The sequence below is a fragment of the Lepeophtheirus salmonis genome, unplaced genomic scaffold (assembly GCF_016086655.4).
Source record: "Lepeophtheirus salmonis unplaced genomic scaffold, UVic_Lsal_1.4 unplaced_contig_4165_pilon, whole genome shotgun sequence".
NCBI classification, from domain to species: Eukaryota; Metazoa; Arthropoda; class Copepoda; order Siphonostomatoida; family Caligidae; genus Lepeophtheirus; species Lepeophtheirus salmonis.
Genome location: NW_027294220.1, coordinates 76,398 through 97,344, shown reverse-complemented (window position 1 = coordinate 97,344; position 20,947 = coordinate 76,398). Strand labels below are relative to the sequence as shown.

The 20,947-nt window shown below is 40.7% G+C and overlaps 5 long non-coding RNA genes across 6 annotated transcripts in view; 4 read left to right on the top strand and 1 right to left on the bottom strand.

The window, feature by feature from the left end:
- The window catches only part of LOC139907502 (uncharacterized), a 73,098-nt gene that overhangs the window by 26,430 nt on the left and 25,721 nt on the right, over positions 1-20,947 (bottom strand). The gene's annotated exons all lie outside the window — the stretch shown is intronic.
- On the top strand, positions 11,390-11,900 carry LOC121123433 (uncharacterized). Its single transcript, XR_005865999.2, has 3 exons — positions 11,390-11,578; positions 11,641-11,692; positions 11,761-11,900. It is a non-coding gene; the product is annotated as an uncharacterized lncRNA (long non-coding RNA).
- Positions 14,815-15,321, top strand: LOC121123431 (uncharacterized). The gene is made up of 3 exons (XR_005865998.2): positions 14,815-14,999; positions 15,062-15,113; positions 15,182-15,321. It is a non-coding gene; the product is annotated as an uncharacterized lncRNA (long non-coding RNA).
- On the top strand, positions 17,508-17,899 carry LOC139907505 (uncharacterized). The gene is made up of 2 exons (XR_011784175.1): positions 17,508-17,783; positions 17,843-17,899. It is a non-coding gene; the product is annotated as an uncharacterized lncRNA (long non-coding RNA).
- Positions 17,942-18,369, top strand: LOC121123430 (uncharacterized). Its single transcript, XR_005865997.2, has 3 exons — positions 17,942-18,126; positions 18,189-18,240; positions 18,309-18,369. It is a non-coding gene; the product is annotated as an uncharacterized lncRNA (long non-coding RNA).

Here is a 20,947-nt window from a genome sequence, read left to right as displayed (position 1 = left end):
CCTGTAACAGTCCCAAAATTGAGCTCGGGAGAGAATATTATTAATAATAACAATATACACACAACCCTTACCCCCTGCTCTGCCTCTAATGACTCCCCGGTCCCTCAAAGACACACCCAACCACAACCGTTGTTGGCACCCCATGATCATGCCCAAATGATGGATAACCTCACTAGGGCCATGGGCGTTCGACTAAACCGGATGCCTACACAAGGTCGTAGACGTACTGAACCTACCATTAGGCAGCCGACACCACCCACGACCTTACTCCTGATACAGCCATGGGAGAGCTAGAGCAAGCCAACCTTGCCTCCTCTAACCGGGCTGCTAGAGCACAGGCCATGTTATTACTTCGTGCTGCAGTCAGTACCCCCATGACCCACCCCAGATTATGTCTGAGCTTGAGAGTCAGGGTGTCTGTCAGCACGTAGTAATAAATAATGCCCATACTAATAATAACAATATCAATACTACATCTCCACAGACTATTGTCCCTCCCTCTGCCCCTCCAGCTAGTGAGGACAATGCAAAGGATAGAATGATCAAAAGACACCTGGGTACTCTATCCTACAGAGAACGACTACTTACGGATGCCCCGATGTAAGATCTTGGGTACAGACTAACCCTCTATATTTACCCTTTGCCTGTGGACGCTTCTCAAGCTATCTGAAGGACAGGTTACAGTCTAGCTTAAAAACAAGAAACAGTGATGTAGTGACTAACCTCCATCAGAGGCTAAACTACCGAACTACGTCCACTATCCCTAGATCCCTATCACTGCCTGGCTATAAGCTGTTAAGACGGGAGTATAGGAAGCCGATAACCAATTCTCTCATTAGTAGCCTGTCTCAGCTATTAATCCAGCATCCTGGACCTCGACTCAATGACCTACTGAAGGTTATTGTGGAGTCCATGGTTGGGTTGATCAAGAATAGGGCCCCTAATGACCGACCTAGGCGGATAACACCCTCCTCAACTGCAAAGTCAACTTTTGCAAAGTGCTTGAGCCAGGATTTCCCCAGGGCCGCTAGGGCCATTCTCCAAGGTGACCCCCTTGAAGATAATAAAAGGATGCCAGCTGTGTTTGCTGCACCCTGGAAGTCTTACTTTGAGCAACCCTCAAAAGCAATGAACGTACTGTCCCTGAACCTTCTCAGGTGCATGTTTCATTGCTTGCCCCCATCACAGTTGATGAAGTTACAAAGCACTGCCATCAAAAAAAGCGGGTAAGGACCCCCTCTGCTGGAAAGGCACAGCCATGCAAAAGCTGGACAAAGTGTGGCTTACTTCAGTATTCAACAGTGCATTACTCACAGGTACTTTGCCTGACGTCTTGCTAAAAGCAAAAACGACGTTCATACCAAAAGTACCCACCCCTACAGCATGGTCTGATTATAGACCCTTAACAGTCCTCCCTCATATAACTCGAGTCCTCCACAGGATTCTTGAGAAGAGGTTGAGGATTGTCCCTTACAATAGGGTCCAGAAGGGCTTCAGGAAAGTCGATGGCATCTCTGAAAACACCTTTGTGCTTGATGAGGTCATCCAGCCTTCCAAGAGGTCTTTTGAGTCCATCTCTTTGGCCTTCCTCGACATAAGGAAGGCCTTTGACTCTGTGAACCACCAGTCAATCGCGCGTGCACTCACCAAGGCTGGGGTTCCACATGAGATTACCAAATATCTGTCATACGTCCTGTTGCATGCTCGGACAGAGTTCAATAACTTGACTGAAGTGGGTTTTGGTTCAGGTATCCTCCAGGGCGATCTGATCCCGGATTAGTATTTAATCTGGTCATTGATATGGTCTTGGAGGATATGGTTTTCCAGAGTCCATTTCGGTTGAATGGAGCTGTGTTGTCGTGCTTGCTATTTGCCAATGACATTGTCCTGATATCCTCTGACAATAATGGTTTACAGGCATCGGTAAACTCCTACATTGCTGCGGCTGCTCGTGTTAATTTAACACCCAATGCAGCCAAATGCGCCAGCCTTACAATAAAGGGGCTGCGGAACCAAAAACGTTTTGTGGTTGACCTGGAGTCCACAATTAAGGTGGGGAATACTTGTATGCCCCAACTGAAATCAGGCGACTTGTATAAGTACCTTGGGCTTAATTTCTCCTCTGACGGGTTGTTAAGATCGTCCCCTTCTAAAAGGCCGTGATGATGCTTAACCGTTTAAGGACTGCTCCTATAGCATCATTCCATAAATATATAATCCTGAGGGACCACCTGACCTCCAAACTCACTTTTGAGATTGTGAGGGGAAAGGTGTCTCAAGGTGATTGCAAAGTGATAGATGTGGAGATACGAAAAGCAGTAAGGGAATGGACTGGTCTTTTCCATGATACACCTACCGATTTTTTCCATGCAAAAATTGCTGATGGGGGCTCGGGATCTTTGAATTTGTGCCAAGAGCGATCTTGGCAAAGAATTTGCGGATTCAGGCCTTGAACCGGTCAAACGACCCTGTCATAAAAGCAATATTGCAGTTAAATCCAGCACAATATACCTGCAAACGTGTTATTGTGAGAGGATGTCAGCTGCATCAGCATTCTACCCTCGATAAGCTCTATGCTGAAAACCTTGCCTCCCATGTGGATACAAGGGGATTGGCGTCTGCTGCCCAGGGAATGAAGAACTTTGGGTTCCTCTGGTCCTACCGGAAAAAAGTCTCTGATTTTCAGTTCCAATCTGCAGTTCCGATCATGGCTGGGTCAGTAAAGACTAAGAGTAAGGCAGCCAGGTTTACCCAATTTAATGACAGCAACTACTGCCCGTCCTGCCCAGGGATAATATGTAACTTGGGACATGTCCTGCCCAGGGATAATATGTAACTTGGGACATGTCCTGCAGGGGTGCATAAAGACGGGTAACCTACGCACAGGTTGGCATAACGCCATACAATCCATGGTGTCAAAGTCACTTGTAAAAAGGGGTTTCGTTGTGGTTGAGGGGAGTGTTATCCCCTTTGAAAATACAACAATAAAGCCCGATATGGTTGCCATTAAAAACAATGTTGGGTATATTATCGACCCTACAATCGTGAGTGACCAGGGAATCCTTACCGACTATGAACTGCTGAAATCTCAAAAATATGGGTCCCCAGAAGCTATTAATGCTATAAGGTCCCATCTCGAGTTGAGCACTGAGGTTCAACTGTCTGTGCTACCGATAGTAGCCAACTGGAGGGGGGTAATCTCCAAAAACTCATACGTTTCCTTGAGTGAGAAATTAGGGATGCCCTCTTCATATATCCAGTTCATACAGCTCAGGATCCTCTCGTGTGGGTACCATATATTTAGGTCATGGTCGCCTGACTATGAGGCCGCCCACAAGTGAGGAATCCCATACGTCAGAAGGCCATGATTATCCCCATTTTATACTGTTCTGATTCTGAGGTATGCTTTGCTCCTACACTGTAATCTTGAGTCGACGTATTTGTCCACCCTGTTACAATTGGGCGTTTTCGTGATGTGTTTCTTTTTTGCTTTTTCCTTTTCTTTTTGTTCCTTTTTCATCCTTCAATACCTTTCTAACATACACATGTAATGTATTCTAATAAGTAAATAATATATAACCCCCCCCCATATATGATGACTCTCACATGACTTCATTGTAATGGATGTAGCATTACTGCGGTGTCAGGGGTTTACTTAGCCTGTGTATGACTACAACCTTACCCACACACCCCAAAACCATACTCCTACCCCATCCTTTTACCTCTATAAAACCCTAAGATTTGCACTCTTCTTCTATTTATAGGCTGAGGGTGTATATCCTACTCTCATCTCGATAACCTATGTATGAGTGTATGTAAGAATCTGAACCCTACGGATGTGGACCAATGGTAACGGTCAGAGCCATAAGTGCCAAGTACCACTTCCTCTTCCTCATGGATCGCCTATGGCATGCTCTATATCAATGCCCTGGACAATTTCCTTTCCCTACCCTCGGGTTTAATCATGGACTTCATGTGGCAAACCTATCTAAGTGTCTCCTTGTGTAAATATATTAATACCTCTTACTTCCTCTCTTACCAAACTCCAAGGCCACCTTTGCATACCAGGTCTTTTAAATGTGGTCGCCTCTCATTTGCCTAATTCTTTGTTGTTGTATATATTTATATTACTTTCGATAATTTCGTGTTCGTGTTTTACCTTTATGTATTATGTATGGGGTAATGCTCGGCAAAGTTATTTTTCTTATGTAATGTGTGTATTTTATGTCAACAAATGTTTGGGGGAATTGGGAGGGAGAACAGGTTCGAGAATGACAGCCCGTGGTGGGGCTATACAAAACATAGAGTGCACTGTGTGGCACTGTAACAACAATGATTGCAAGGGCTTGAGACCAAGTGCTCCCGAATACTGGGCAGGGTTATCACCGTACAGGTGATAATTTTTTAACGAAAATGTATTAATAATTTAAAGGACAGAACAGTTGTGATTCTCGTTCCTGTTTTCGTTCCTATATCACTCATTAGTAGCCAAATGCCTCGTCATCTAATTAGTGACGCGCATATTCATGTTCGGCTATCAATTAACAGTCAACTCAGAACTGGCACGGATAAGGGGAATCCGACTGTCTAATTAAAACAAAGCATTGTGATGGTTGGAGAGCAATGATGACACAATGTGATTTCTGCCCAGTGCTCTGAATGTCAAAGTGAAGAGATTCACCCAAGCGCGGGTAAACGGCGGGAGTAACTATGACTCAACTTCAAACACTTAATGTGAGCATAGAACATTGACATAGCCTCGGGGCTATTACAAGTGTGTCTCCTGCCCAGTGTCATGAATACCCCAAAGAATTTTATAGAGAAATTTAATTCGATCAGGCACAGGCAATGGCGGGAGTAAAAGCATGAATAAATATGAAAAGTAAAGATATAAAATGTGCCTCGGATGGGGGTCGATCCCATAAAGAGGGAACCCCAAATTCCTCTTCTAGCGAAGAGTCTGAGGAGTACCTGCCTCCGGGTAGGGGCTCTGAGTATCCATACTTGAACAAAATTAATATACATTCAGATACCGAACCTGATGAACCATTTGCCATGAGTAGTCGCCCTAGGACTAGGGGAAAGACGCATGTTTGTGGCTTGTGTGAGAAGGGTTGTGAAAGTTTCAATTCCGAAAGGGGGCTATCAATGCACATGTTGAGAGCGCACCCCGAAGAATGGAATGAGATTAAGGTAAAAAGATCATGCAGTCGAACAGCAGCAAGAACGCACCCATTTACCCCAGAAGCTAAGGAAATGATGGCAAATTTAGAGAAAGAGATCCTGATCCAGCATGGAGCAGACTCGGTTAAGGTGATGAATGCAGAAATTCAGAAGCGTCTCCCGTATAAGCTTCTTCTTGGTACCATTAAGAAGCGAAGACTTTTGCCTGAGAGCAAAGCACGGGTAGAACAGCTCTGTGCAGACATCATAATAAACCCTAAATCGACTAAATTTAGTCATACATGGACTAAGTCAGAGGTAGAAATAATGGTAGACGCTATGAAATGCTACGACGGAGAAAGAAAAGACCTAGCCTGGAATCTTGCAAAATTACTTTATGGCCGCTCTGTTGAGTCTGTTGAGGCTAAGCTCCTGACAGTAAAGGAGTTCGGAGAAAGTGCAGAGGTAATGCAAGAGGATGACAATGAAGTAAGTGAAACTGATGAAGTGAACTTGACTGCAGAAGAGAGGTGGATTGATCAAGTGATCCAATCAACACCCAATGCCAAGAAGGTCTTGGCAGAAGATAGAGCCTCAGTCGCTAGGACAGAGAGTAGGAGTGAAATGAGAGGGAAAAAACGAAGCAGGTCGGCTGATGACTCCCTGGATCTTTTGGAGAGTAATCCAAGAGCAGGGTTGAAGTTACTCAGACCAGCTGTGGAAACCCTTCCTCTACAAACCTCCTCTCCAAAGTCCAAAAGTGCTGTTAGCACTGCGAGCCAGACGGAACAAGTCTTGGTGGAGTGTGAGCTCCCTGATACACTATCGGCAAGTCATGATCCCAGGGCATCTTCTGAAGAAGGTGAGCTGAATGAAGTGGATCTTATGGAAATTGCATCCAATATTCCCTCCTGTGAGAGCAGCATGCTCGGAATGTCAGACCAAGAATGTCTAAATGAATCGGTTAACACGTGGGTTAGAGGCTGTAGGCTGAGATCTTCCCTTGATGAAGACACCCACAAGAGCTGTGAAATAGCGACAAAAACAGGGGAAAAGAAGAAGGCGGGCAGAAATAATAGAAGAAACAAATATAAAAATAAAGAGGTGATCAAAAATAGAGTCAAAGAACCAATAAAAGACACCAGTAAGACGAGCCGAACTAAGGCTAAGGTTGAGAGAGGAGCAATCGATCGTATCCAGGCACTTGAGGTGCGCATGGATCGTGCTCTGGCCAAGATCAACTCCACATTACAGGCCCTAGCAAGGTCTGGCCTAAGACCCATCAGTGAGAAGGGAATGAATCCCAGAAGAAGTCCGAGGACGACTCATGATGGTAGGTATGAAGTGAAGTTTAATGCGCAACGCTTCGGTAATGATAGGAGAGACTGGCCAGTGGAAAGGCCTTCGAATCGAAGAAGCACTCTGAAGCCAAGGCAAAAGTTCGTTCAGCATGTCCAGATGCCAGAGAAGCCTCATAAGTTTGCAAAGGCAAAAATGGGGCGACGAAACAAACCCGTAGATATTCGAAACCTAATCCTAGTGACAGACAATTGAGGAGTGTAAATGGTTGGGAGAAGGTGAGAGGGCAGAAAGCCCCCCCACCCAAAACTGGACGTAAGACACGTGAGTGCAGCCAGTGCCCAGTCCAATGCATGAATCGGTTTGCCCGGAAAAACTGCAAACTCAGTTAAACAGGTTCATTGAATCTGCTGCAAAGGTTGGCTTATTACCAAATGCACTGAAGTCCAGTACTCTTAACTTGCAAACAAATCCGGGAAGAAAAGAATTCTTTGTTGTAAAAGAGCCTTTTGCAACGATGAATGGGGTTGAAGTGCCTACAGTCAACATGATAACTGCATATAAGTATCTTGGATTAAAGGTCACCCATGAAGGGTATGCAAAGGCGGATGTGTTAGGAGATATCAAAAGATGTCTCGAGAATATTAACAATTCCTGTCTTTTGCTGTACCAAAAGCTTATTGTCTTGCGGCAGTATGTCTTACCAAGGTACCAATATCAGCTTGTTCGTGGACTATACACCAAAGGCTACCTGTCTAAGATAGATAGGGAGGTTGAGATATTCGTTCGTGTGAACTTAGAACTCTTCCATGACACCCCTACAGCTTTCATAAACGCCAAGATAGCGTCCGGTGGTTTGGGGATCCAAAACCTGGCAGATCAGATTATTCTGTTAAGAAATGATAGGAAGGAAAAGTTGGAGAATTCCCCTGATCCAAGTGTTAGGCTAGCGAGCACTTCTGTGAGGAGGATGCTCAGCCTGAAACCCCTGACAGTCTATGGTGTTGAGTGCAAGTCTCAAAGCCAATACTCCAGTCTAAAGGCAAAGGAACTTTATGACAAGGTTGACACAAAAGGGCTGAAGTCCTGTAAGCAAGGTGTCCATGTTGGCTCCTACTTACATCAGGACCACTTGAAGATCACAGATCCATCTCTAAAGAGGTGTGTTCAAGTTCAATGCGCAAGTCTTTCCGTTAAGTAGAAAATAACTCGGCAAGGAATACCCGGATTGAACAATAAGTGTGAAACTAGTCAGGACTGCATGAAAAACCTTGCTCATATTGTTCAAACTTGTCCGAGAGCAGGAGGGGTAAGAATAATCCGCCATGACGACGTAGTCGGCTATGTGACTAGCCGATTGCAGGCAAAGGGGTGGAAGGTGAAGACTGACGTTCAGTATACAAATACGAAGAATCGGTTGCAGAAGCCAGACATCCTAGCCTCAAAAGATAAAAGGGTGGTCATCATAGACCAAACAATCATCTCAGATGATCGAGATCTCACTGCGGCTCACGTTGAAAAACGGGCCAAGTATGCCAATGAGGACTTAATGCAATATGCACGAAAAACCTTCGAGTTGGAGGATAGTGCATCTTGTGAAATAGTACCCATGGTAATTAATTGGCGTGGTGTTTGGTCAGAACGGTCATTTAAAGATGCTAGAAGAGTGCTTGGATTGAAGCCTATAGAGCTAAGCATCATCCAAATGCGCACCCTAGAAGGCACCTTCAAGATCTGGAGAACAGAAAGGAGCAGGCCGGACAGAGAAGTCTAGCCGCATCTGATACCAGGTGCACTTATCATGCAAAAATAAGCAAAAGCATGTAAAACCAATTAACTAAACAAGTAGCAAAGATCCGAAGTCATTTTAGTCCGATGAACTTAGGGTGGTTTGTTACAGGGGTTTTAGTCCTGATCTGAACAGGGCGTTTTTCCCCGTTGGGTTTTCCAACAAAATCCTGAGGGTGAGGTACCAGCTTAGATAGTAAATCTAGGTTCGAGTATTGACTTTAACCGGTCAACCTCGTCCCGAATGCGAAGTTCATAATCATAGCCTTTTTTAGGCTATGGCAGTATGTCCGGTCATTCAACGATCGGTATATAAATTTGGGGAGGCAACAAGGGCCTCCATAAGAACAACTCTTGTAGAGGTTAACCCTTGGCCAGTTTACTGGTTAGAGGTTATCCGGTGTGGTAGCCAAATGCCTCGTCATCTAATTAGTGACGCGCATATTCATGTTCGGCTATCAATTAACAGTCAACTCAGAACTGGCACGGATAAGGGGAATCCGACTGTCTAATTAAAACAAAGCATTGTGATGGTTGGAGAGCAATGATGACACAATGTGATTTCTGCCCAGTGCTCTGAATGTCAAAGTGAAGAGATTCACCCAAGCGCGGGTAAACGGCAGGGAATAACTATGACTCAACTTCAAACACTTAATGTGAGCATAGAACATTGACATAGCCTCGGGGCTATTACAAGTGTGTCTCCTGCCCAGTGTCATGAATACCCCAAAGAATTTTATAGTGAAATTTAATTCGATCAGGCACAGGTAATGGCGGGAGAAGAGTATGAAATATGAAAAGGAAAAATATTAGCCAAGCCTCGGATGGGGGTCGATCCCGCAAAAAGGGAGCCCCAAATTCCTCTTCTAGCGAAGAGTCTGAGGAGCACCTGCCTTTGGGTAAGGACTCTGAATATTCATACTTAAACAAAATACAAATACATTCAGTGACCGAATCTGACGAAGCATCAGACACAAGTAGTCACCCTAGGACTAGGGGAGAGACGCTTGTATGTGTCTTTTGTAAGGAGGATGTTCGAAGTTTCAAGTCCAGAAGGGGTTTGTCAATACACCAAAAAAGAGTGCACCCCGAGGAATGGAACGAGATCAAGGTCAAGAGATCAAGCTGTCGGAGAATATCGAAGGCACAACAGGCGTTTACCCCAGAAGCTCAAGAAATGATGGCCAATTTAGAAAAAGAGATCCTGATCCAGCATGGAGCAGACTCTGTTAGGGTGATGAACGCGGAAATACAGAAGCATCTCCCGTATAAACTCCTTATTGGTACCATCAAGAAGAGAAGAGCTTTGCCTAGCAGCAAAGCGCGGGTAGAACAGCTCTGTGCTGGACATCACACCAAATCCTAACTCAACTAAATTTGGTTCAGCATGGACGGAGTTAGAGGTAGATACCATGGTTGACGTCAAGAGAAGCCACTACGGTGACCCAGAAGACCTAGCCTGGAATCTTGCGAAGCTATTCTACAGCCGTTCTGTCGAGTCTATTGAGGCTAAACTTCTGTCAAAGGAGTTCAGAGCGGTCGAGGAATTAATGCAAGTGGAGGAGACTGAAGTAAGTGAAACGGATGACGCGAACATCACTGAAGAAGAGAGGTGGATTGATCATGTGATCCAATCAACACCCACATGGAATAGGCCAATGGCTCATGGATGTGCTTGTGGGGTAGCACCCAAATGAACGAGGGGTCTTAGATGACTTCCTGGATGGTCTTGGATTCGTATTATTAAGTAAAGATTCCACTGACATCCCTGGTGATGATGCTGGACAGCTCTGGATGCCAGTTATCCAACATGCTAACACCCCCTGAATCGCAAAATGTATCGATTCAAAGCTTGGGGTGTACAGATGTGAATACAATGAATGAGGGTGTGTGTGTTGCCTCTCGTAACAAAGGAATACCTGAGGACAATAAAGAAGCACCCCCTCAGAGTGCTGAGGACAACCTTGATGGTGGGAAACTACACAAAACAGTTGAACATGTCCCCATTAAGAAGAGTCAATCATTAAGGAGCATCTTAACCATCCAACATATCCCCAGCTTTAAAAAGGCTTGTGGGGATTGTAAAGAGAGACTTGCTGCTGTTAAAACAGTACCAGACGAATGCCCTCCTGGTCCCAGAGACCACCAGGGGCCTCCTGTGAAAACTGTAATCAATGGTAGCCATAATAATGGAGACAAAACGGAGCATGATGCTCCTGGTTTCACCCCATCATCTAACATTACCCCACCTCCTTCTAGTCCCAACTCAACGTCATCATCTTGTGTCAGGAACGTTCGGGAGGGCTCAGTCACTGAGGTTGACTTTGATGATGCAATCTCAACCGACCGGAAAACAAAGTTCCATGACTACCGGACGAACAGAACTGGCTCACATTCCTTACCAGGTTATGTTCGGAAAAAGAAGAAATCTACCCGTAAAAAGGCTCCTCAGGAGCAGATCAAGGGTAATAATTTCACTAGGAGTCGCTCTGACTCTCTGAACTCCTACTTTCCAACGAATAGACCCCGCCTGCTTATTTATCCCTATTGTATATACATACACTCCTGTATATCTGATTTTTTTAATATAATTATATAAAGTAAACAAAAATTAGATATTGATGAGGAGCAAATAAACAATTATCAACTCTCAACCTCGACTATCAAAAAGGAAAAAAAAAAAAAAAACAATAAAACAACAGTCTAATACATTTTTCTTGTTGCCCATTGGTTATTATTATTTATTTACATTGAATTTATATTCAAAAACGTAGAGTCAGCTTATGAAAATGAATGAAAACAGTTGAAATGACTATGGATCACGTAACAAGAAAAAATAATAAACTAATAATTTCCTCTTCCCCCAATGAGTAGTATTTACAATAAATATCAGTGATAACTATAAATTGCATATGTCGAAGCACCAAACATAACTTCTACTAGCTCACGCCATTTTAACAGCTTTATTCCAAATAGTGTTGATAAGTACTCTCCTTAATTTTTCATTAATTAGAATAGATTAATAAGTTGTTTATATATTTTAGTTATTTACTCTGACAGGATCAACATAACTCATTCCCAATCAATTTCAAATATGAGTGTAAATATATTCTGTAGTTAAATAAGTTATATTAATCAAGACATATACGTCATAGCCTATTAACAAACAATAAAACATTGAATAAAAACGTGGAGAAGGGAGATTGGAATTTCCAAAATTCTTATGAGGCTTTAATTAAGTCCACTGGGTGCTCGGAATTATCAAATCATTTCTACATTTCCATTCTAAGGGGAAAAAATAATTCACCTTCAATGTTCAAAAGCACTAGTAAGTATAATTCATAATAATATGTTTGTTTCAAATCATTTCTACATTCCTTCCTTTTTTAGGGATAAACCTTACTCTTCATTAATAATACCATTTATAACTAGCCCTTGATTGGTAAGTAATCTTCTTCATTTTCCAATAATTAAAACAAATCATAATGTTTATTACATTTCTATTTGCAGGGAAGAAAATCAGACCAATGTTCTAAATCTCGTTTTATTTCAAATATATAATTTGTGATTTTTTCAAGATAAAGAAAGAGATGAAAAATGAATGGAAATGGAAACAAATTCAAAGCAAGAATGATAATACGATTATTATTTTTATTTAAGTTGTTTAATTTAATATTTTTTTAATGAAAAAAATAACTTGCCTTCATAATTTCATCATTGAAAACTTCAAAGCGTGCTGACGTGTTTTCTTAAGCTCCCTCCTTCTCATTCATCGATTTCTTATACTTTAATATTTTACTTCATAAAGCATTCATTTACTACTGGCTGATACTTAGTAAAATTCTCTGCTAATTGAAAATTTGTCGTATAATCTCAGTGATATTAATTATATTTAATTGGGTATAAAAGTGAAGAAGTTTACTGTTTAATACTTAGTCTAGTTTGAGTTCAAAAAAAAAAAAAAAAAAAAAAAAAAAAATTACATTATATACATATTTGCTCTCAATTGATTGCCAATATATTATAATCATCTATTAAAGTTGTATTTAAATTGTTGTTCTTTTTTCCCCTTATTGTCATAATCATCTATTAAAGTTGTTTTAAATTAAATATTGATTAAGAGTGGTAACTCTTTTTTTTTTTTCCTTTGTTCTTTGTGCTCGTATCTGTATCTCATTCATGAAATTGTTTTTAATAACTAAAATTTATTGTTACTGTTCATTTTATTAGCTTATCTCTCTTCTAACCTCCTCATAGGTAATTACTGTTAATCACTGTTCATATCTAGTGAATGTCCGAAGTGTCTGGACAATATAACTATTTACCCAAAAGGATTACGATTGATTCAGTGAATGTCCGAAGTGTCCTGGACAATATAACTAAATTACCCAAAAGGATTACGATTGATTCAGGTAAGCACATTAAATTCTGTTAGATTCACACATTTAAAAAATTAAAACTTTAAAAGGTAACAAGGTTACTGTAGTAAATCACATTTTCATTTATATAATTTTATAATGATGGAACGAGATCAAGGTCAAGAGATCAAGCTGTCGGAGAATATCGAAGGCGCAACAGGCGTTTACCCCAGAAGCTCAAGAAATGATGGCCAATTTAGAAAAGAGATCCTGATCAGCATGGAGCAGACTCTGTTAGGGTGATGAACGCGGAAATACAGAAGCGTCTCCCGTATAAACTCCTTATTGGTACCATCAAGAAGAGAAGAGCTTTGCCTAGCAGCAAAGCGCGGGTAGAACAGCTCTGTGCAGACATCACACCAAATCCTAACTCAACTAAATTTGGTTCAGCATGGACGGAGTTAGAGGTAGATACCATGGTTGACGTCAAGAGAAGCCACGACGGTGACCAAGAAGACCTAGCCTGGAATCTTGCGAAGCTTTTCTACGGCCGTTCTGTCGAGTCTATTGAGGCTAAACTTCTGTCAAAGGAGTTCAGAGCGGTCGAGGAATTAATGCAAGTGGAGGAGACTGAAGTAAGTGAAACGGATGACGCGAACATCACTGAAGAAGAGAGGTGGATTGATCATGTGATCCAATCAACACCCACATGGAATAGGCCAATGGCTCATGGATGTGCTTGTGGGGTAGCACCCAAATGAACGAGGGGTCTTAGATGACTTCCTGGATGGTCTTGGATTCGTATTATTAAGTAAAGATTCCACTGACATCCCTGGTGATGATGCTGGACAGCTCTGGATGCCAGTTATCCAACATGCTAACACCCCCTGAATCGCAAAATGTATCGATTCAAAGCTTGGGGTGTACAGATGTGAATACAATGAATGAGGGTGTGTGTGTTGCCTCTCCTAACAAAGGAATACCTGAGGACAATAAAGAAGCACCCCTCAGAGTGCTGAGGACAACCTTGATGGTGGGAAACTACACAAAACAGTTGAACATGTCCCCATTAAGAAGAGTCAATCATTAAGGAGCATCTTAACCATCCAACATATCCCCAGCTTTAAAAAGGCTTGTGGGGATTGTAAAGAGAGACTTGCTGCTGTTAAAACAGTACCAGACGAATGCCCTCCTGGTCCCAGAGACCACCAGGGGCCTCCTGTGAAAACTGTAATCAATGGTAGCCATAATAATGGAGACAAAACGGAGCATGATGCTCCTGGTTTCACCCCATCATCTAACATTACCCCACCTCCTTCTAGTCCCAACTCAACGTCATCATCTTGTGTCAGGAACGTTCGGGAGGGCTCAGTCACTGAGGTTGACTTTGATGATGCAATCTCAACCGACCGGAAAACAAAGTTCCATGACTACCGGACGAACAGAACTGGCTCACATTCCTTACCAGGTTATGTTCGGAAAAAGAAGAAATCTACCCGTAAAAAGGCTCCTCAGGAGCAGATCAAGGGTAATAATTTCACTAGGAGTCGCTCTGACTCTCTGAACTCCTACTTTCCAACGAATAGACCCCGCCTGCTTATTTATCCCTATTGTATATACATACACTCCTGTATATCTGATTTTTTTAATATAATTATATAAAGTAAACAAAAATTAGATATTGATGAGGAGCAAATAAACAATTATCAACTCTCAACCTCGACTATCAAAAAGGAAAAAAAAAAAAAAAACAATAAAACAACAGTCTAATACATTTTTCTTGTTGCCCATTGGTTATTATTATTTATTTACATTGAATTTATATTCAAAAACGTAGAGTCAGCTTATGAAAATGAATGAAAACAGTTGAAATGACTATGGATCACGTAACAAGAAAAAATAATAAACTAATAATTTCCTCTTCCCCCAATGAGTAGTATTTACAATAAATATCAGTGATAACTATAAATTGCATATGTCGAAGCACCAAACATAACTTCTACTAGCTCACGCCATTTTAACAGCTTTATTCCAAATAGTGTTGATAAGTACTCTCCTTAATTTTTCATTAATTAGAATAGATTAATAAGTTGTTTATATATTTTAGTTATTTACTCTGACAGGATCAACATAACTCATTCCCAATCAATTTCAAATATGAGTGTAAATATATTCTGTAGTTAAATAAGTTATATTAATCAAGACATATACGTCATAGCCTATTAACAAACAATAAAACATTGAATAAAAACGTGGAGAAGGGAGATTGGAATTTCCAAAATTCTTATGAGGCTTTAATTAAGTCCACTGGGTGCTCGGAATTATCAAATCATTTCTACATTTCCATTCTAAGGGGAAAAAATAATTCACCTTCAATGTTCAAAAGCACTAGTAAGTATAATTCATAATAATATGTTTGTTTCAAATCATTTCTACATTCCTTCCTTTTTTAGGGATAAACCTTACTCTTCATTAATAATACCATTTATAACTAGCCCTTGATTGGTAAGTAATCTTCTTCATTTTCCAATAATTAAAACAAATCATAATGTTTATTACATTTCTATTTGCAGGGAAGAAAATCAGACCAATGTTCTAAATCTCGTTTTATTTCAAATATATAATTTGTGATTTTTTCAAGATAAAGAAAGAGATGAAAAATGAATGGAAATGGAAACAAATTCAAAGCAAGAATGATAATACGATTATTATTTTTATTTAAGTTGTTTAATTTAATATTTTTTTAATGAAAAAAATAACTTGCCTTCATAATTTCATCATTGAAAACTTCAAAGCGTGCTGACGTGTTTTCTTAAGCTCCTTCTCCTTCTCATTCATCGATTTCTTATACTTTAATATTTTACTTCATAAAGCATTCATTTACTACTGGCTTATTTGCTCTCAATTGATTGCCAATATATTATAATCATCTATTAAAGTTGTATTTAAATTGTTGTTCTTTTTTCCCCTTATTGTCATAATCATCTATTAAAGTTGTTTTAAATTAAATATTGATTAAGAGTGGTAACTCTTTTTTTTTTTTTTTTTCCTTTGTTCTTTGTGCTCGTATCTGTATCTCATTCATGAAATTGTTTTTAATAACTAAAATTTATTGTTACTGTTCATTTTATTAGCTTATCTCTCTTCTAACCTCCTCATAGGTAATTACTGTTAATCACTGTTCATATCTAGTGAATGTCCGAAGTGTCTGGACAATATAACTATTTACCCAAAAGGATTACGATTGATTCAGTGAATGTCCGAAGTGTCCTGGACAATATAACTAAATTACCCAAAAGGATTACGATTGATTCAGGTAAGCACATTAAATTCTGTTAGATTCACACATTTAAAAAATTAAAACTTTAAAAGGTAACAAGGTTACTGTAGTAAATCACATTTTCATTTATATAATTTTATAATGATGGAACGAGATCAAGGTCAAGAGATCAAGCTGTCGGAGAATATCGAAGGCGCAACAGGCGTTTACCGCAGAAGCTCAAGAAATGATGGCCAATTTAGAAAAAGAGATCCTGATCCAGCATGGAGCAGACTCTGTTAGGGTGATGAACGCGGAAATACAGAAGCGTCTCCCGTATAAACTCCTTATTGGTACCATCAAGAAGAGAAGAGCTTTGCCTAGCAGCAAAGCGCGGGTAGAACAGCTCTGTGCAGACATCACACCAAATCCTAACTCAACTAAATTTGGTTCAGCATGGACGGAGTTAGAGGTAGATACCATGGTTGACGTCAAGAGAAGCCACGACGGTGACAAAGAAGACCTAGCCTGGAATCTTGCGAAGCTTTTCTACGGCCGTTCTGTCGAGTCTATTGAGGCTAAACTTCTGTCAAAGGAGTTCAGAGCGGTCGAGGAATTAATGCAAGTGGAGGAGACTGAAGTAAGTGAAACGGATGACGCGAACATCACTGAAGAAGAGAGGTGGATTGATCATGTGATCCAATCAACGCCCACATGGAATAGGCCAATGGCTCATGGATGTGCTTGTGGGGTAGCACCCAAATGAACGAGGGGTCTTAGATGACTTCCTGGATGGTCTTGGATTCGTATTATTAAGTAAAGATTCCACTGACATCCCTGGTGATGATGCTGGACAGCTCTGGATGCCAGTTATCCAACATGCTAACACCCCCTGAATCGCAAAATGTATCGATTCAAAGCTTGGGGTGTACAGATGTGAATACAATGAATGAGGGTGTGTGTGTTGCCTCTCCTAACAAAGGAATACCTGAGGACAATAAAGAAGCACCCCCTCAGAGTGCTGAGGACAACCTTGATGGTGGGAAACTACACAAAACAGTTGAACATGTCCCCATTAAGAAGAGTCAATCATTAAGGAGCATCTTAACCATCCAACATATCCCCAGCTTTAAAAAGGCTTGTGGGGATTGTAAAGAGAGACTTGCTCCTGTTAAAACAGTACCAGACGAATGCCCTCCTGGTCCCAGAGACCACCAGGGGCCTCCTGTGAAAACTGTAATCAATGGTAGCCATAATAATGGAGACAAAACGGAGCATGATGCTCCTGGTTTCACCCCATCATCTAACATTACCCCACCTCCTTCTAGTCCCAACTCAACGTCATCATCTTGTGTCAGGAACGTTCGGGAGGGCTCAGTCACTGAGGTTGACTTTGATGATGCAATCTCAACCGACCGGAAAACAAAGTTCCATGACTACCGGACGAACAGAACTGGCTCACATTCCTTACCAGGTTATGTTCGGAAAAAGAAGAAATCTACCCGTAAAAAGGCTCCTCAGGAGCAGATCAAGGGTAATAATTTCACTAGGAGTCGCTCTGACTCTCTGAACTCCTACTTTCCAACGAATAGACCCCGCCTGCTTATTTATCCCTATTGTATATACATACACTCCTAATACATTTTTCTTGTTGCCCATTGGTTATTATTATTTATTTACATTGAATTTATATTCAAAAACGTAGAGTCAGCTTATGAAAATGAATGAAAACAGTTGAAATGACTATGGATCACGTAACAAGAAAAAATAATAAACTAATAATTTCCTCTTCCCCCAATGAGTAGTATTTACAATAAATATCAGTGATAACTATAAATTGCATATGCCGAAGCACCAAACATAACTTCTACTAGCTCACGCCATTTTAACAGCTTTATTCCAAATAGGGTTGATAAGTACTCTCCTTAATTTTTCATTAATTAGAATAGATTAATAAGTTGTTTATATATTTTAGTTATTTACTCTGACAGGATCAACATAACTCATTCCCAATCAATTTCAAATATGAGTGTAAATATATTCTGTAGTTAAATAAGTTATATTAATCAAGACATATACGTCATAGCCTATTAACAAACAATAAAACATTGAATAAAAACGTGGAGAAGGGAGATTGGAATTTCCAAAATTCTTATGAGGCTTTAATTAAGTCCACTGGGTGCTCGGAATTATCAAATCATTTCTACATTTCCATTCTAAGGGGAAAAAATAATTCACCTTCAATGTTCAAAAGCACTAGTAAGTATAATTCATAATAATATGTTTGTTTCAAATCATTTCTACATTCCTTCCTTTTTTAGGGATAAACCTTACTCTTCATTAATAATACCATTTATAACTAGCCCTTGATTGGTAAGTAATCTTCTTCATTTTCCAATAATTAAAACAAATCATAATGTTTATTACATTTCTATTTGCAGGGAAGAAAATCAGACCAATGTTCTAAATCTCGTTTTATTTCAAATATATAATTTGAGATTTGATTTTTTCAAGATAAAGAAAGAGATGAAAAATGAATGGAAATGGAAACAAATTCAAAGCAAGAATGATAATACGATTATTATTTTTATTTAAGTTGTTTAATTTAATATTTTTTTAATGAAAAAAATAACTTGCCTTCATAATTTCATCATTGAAAACTTCAAAGCGTGCTGACGTGTTTTCTTAAGCTCCCTCCTTCTCATTCATCGATTTCTTATACTTTAATATTTTACTTCATAAAGCATTCATTTACTACTGGCTTTTTTGCTCTACAAGGCACTTTGATATTATACTTATGGGTACCCAAAACGTGATTGGGTTCTTTTGAGTTTTTGGGTTAATAAGTACATACCCCTTATTACCCCTTATTCGAACCACACATTTATAACGAGTAAATTGATCCTCCACAACCAATTGCCTGGGGTGATCATAGACCAAACTATAGTGCCTGAAAGTGGTTTACTTTTTAACCCTTTTTCAAAAATTAATAATTCCTTGCGTTCACATACCCCTTTGATCCTACTCCAAGGAATTTTTATCCCGACCGGTTGGATCGAGGGGGCCAAACAGGTCGTACAGTGCTGTGAATGGGACCAAAAGTTTCGCAATTTAATGCTGATTCTAAAAAGTAATTTTTGAGGACCCCCGACCAATCATACCCCCCGGGCAGACACATTCTATACATTACTATAAGTAAGAATTGTCTCGAAGAGCCTGGGATCGAATCCGGGTAGGGGTGAAATTTATGGTTTTTCTATCTTTTTCTCTCTTTCCTTTTACCACTGCTCATCGTCTGAAGGAACAAATATAATCACCCAACCTTATCGGACCATTGAAATAATAAATATAATAACGTTATTTCTATTACTTTAAGCTCCAGGTCTCAGCCCTGTAGTTTCTTGAGGTTTTCCTTTTTGTTTCGTTTTAGCTATACTGCTAAACGGGACCTTTCAAACATTAACAAGTGAAGCAGACTAGAAGCCTCTCCTGTGTTAACATATTATTAATATTCACTCTCCAAACCCCTTTAGTCGGTCTTCCTACTAATAACCAACGAGGTGACAGTAATTGAGAAAATTACCTTGGATTGGTTTTTTAATCATAATTTTAAAAGCCTTCTTAATGCAACAAGTGAAGCAGACTGTAAGCCTTTCCTTTGTCAGTGTAGCCTTTTATATATAATTTATACCCTTATTCAGTCCATAATATCACTCTAAATGGAGTATGAAGAAGACGGTGAACCGGAACCTAATTACTGCTTTCCCTGCGAACAGTGGATCAATGTAGGTATTGAATGGGACATACATGTGTCCTCATGTGTGCCACGGGAAGAATACCTGACCCGTACGGGCTTGGATAACTCATATGCGGCCCCATTGTTTGCGATTGGGAACTCAAGCTCTGAATCTGAAAGTGAGTCGATGATGTGCCATCAATGTGACCATCTCTTTGACATGAGAGAAGATCTCGAGGCCCATCAAGCTGCATACCATAACGATTTGCCATATGACATATACAGAGACGAACATGATAGAAAGGAGCTTGAACGTGAGGTAATTGATGAGGCAGTACTGCCCACGAATGTGCCCCTGAATCAAGAACCATACGAACATTTTATGTTAGATTCTGAGAAGGTCTGTGAGGTGAAACAAAATTTCACACCACCAGAGACTCATCCACCCTCGAATAGGAGTACTATGGGCTCCCTTACTCGCTCCCCTAGTATAACATCACTCACCATAGTAACGTCAACAAAAGAGGGAGTAGGGAAAAGGTCTAAGGGCACAAAAAGAAAAAGAAGAATGTGTCTCAGGAAAAGAGCTTACCCCTCCAATCCCACATGATATGAGCCAGTGGCTCATGGATGTGCTTACGAAGCAGCACCCAAATGGACGGGGGGTCTTAGATGACTTCCTAGATGGCCTCGGATTCATCCTATTGAGTAAGGATTCCAATGACATCCCTAGTAAGGCACAGGAGCTGGACGGCTCCAAATGCCAGATATCCAATATGCTAACACCCCCTGAATCGCAGAATGTATCGTTTCAAAGCGTGGGGGATACAGGTGTAAATGCAGTGAATGAGGGTGTGTGGATTGGCCCTCCTGACAGAGGAATACATGAGGACACTAATGGTTCACCCCCTCAGTGTGCCAATGACGACCTTGATAGTGGACGACTGAACAGAACAACTGAGCATGTCCCCATTAGCAGAAGCCATTCCTTGAGGAGCAGTTTAACCATCCAACATATCCCCAGCTTTAAGAAGGCATGTGGGGACTGTAAGGAAAAACTGGCTGCCTCTAAAACAGTACCGGATGGATGTCCTCCTGGTCCCAGGGACCACCGGGGGCTTCCTCTCGAAAATGGGTACAATGATGGCCGTGTCAATGAATACAAAACGGAGCATGATGCTCCCGGGTGCACCCCATTATCCAACGCTACCCCGCCTCCAGATAGTCCTGACCCAACGTCATCATGTTATGCCAGGAACGGCCATGAGTGGTCAGTCGTTGAGGTAGACCTTGATGAGGCTGTTTCAACTGACCGGAAAACTAAGTTCCACGATTTCCGGAGTA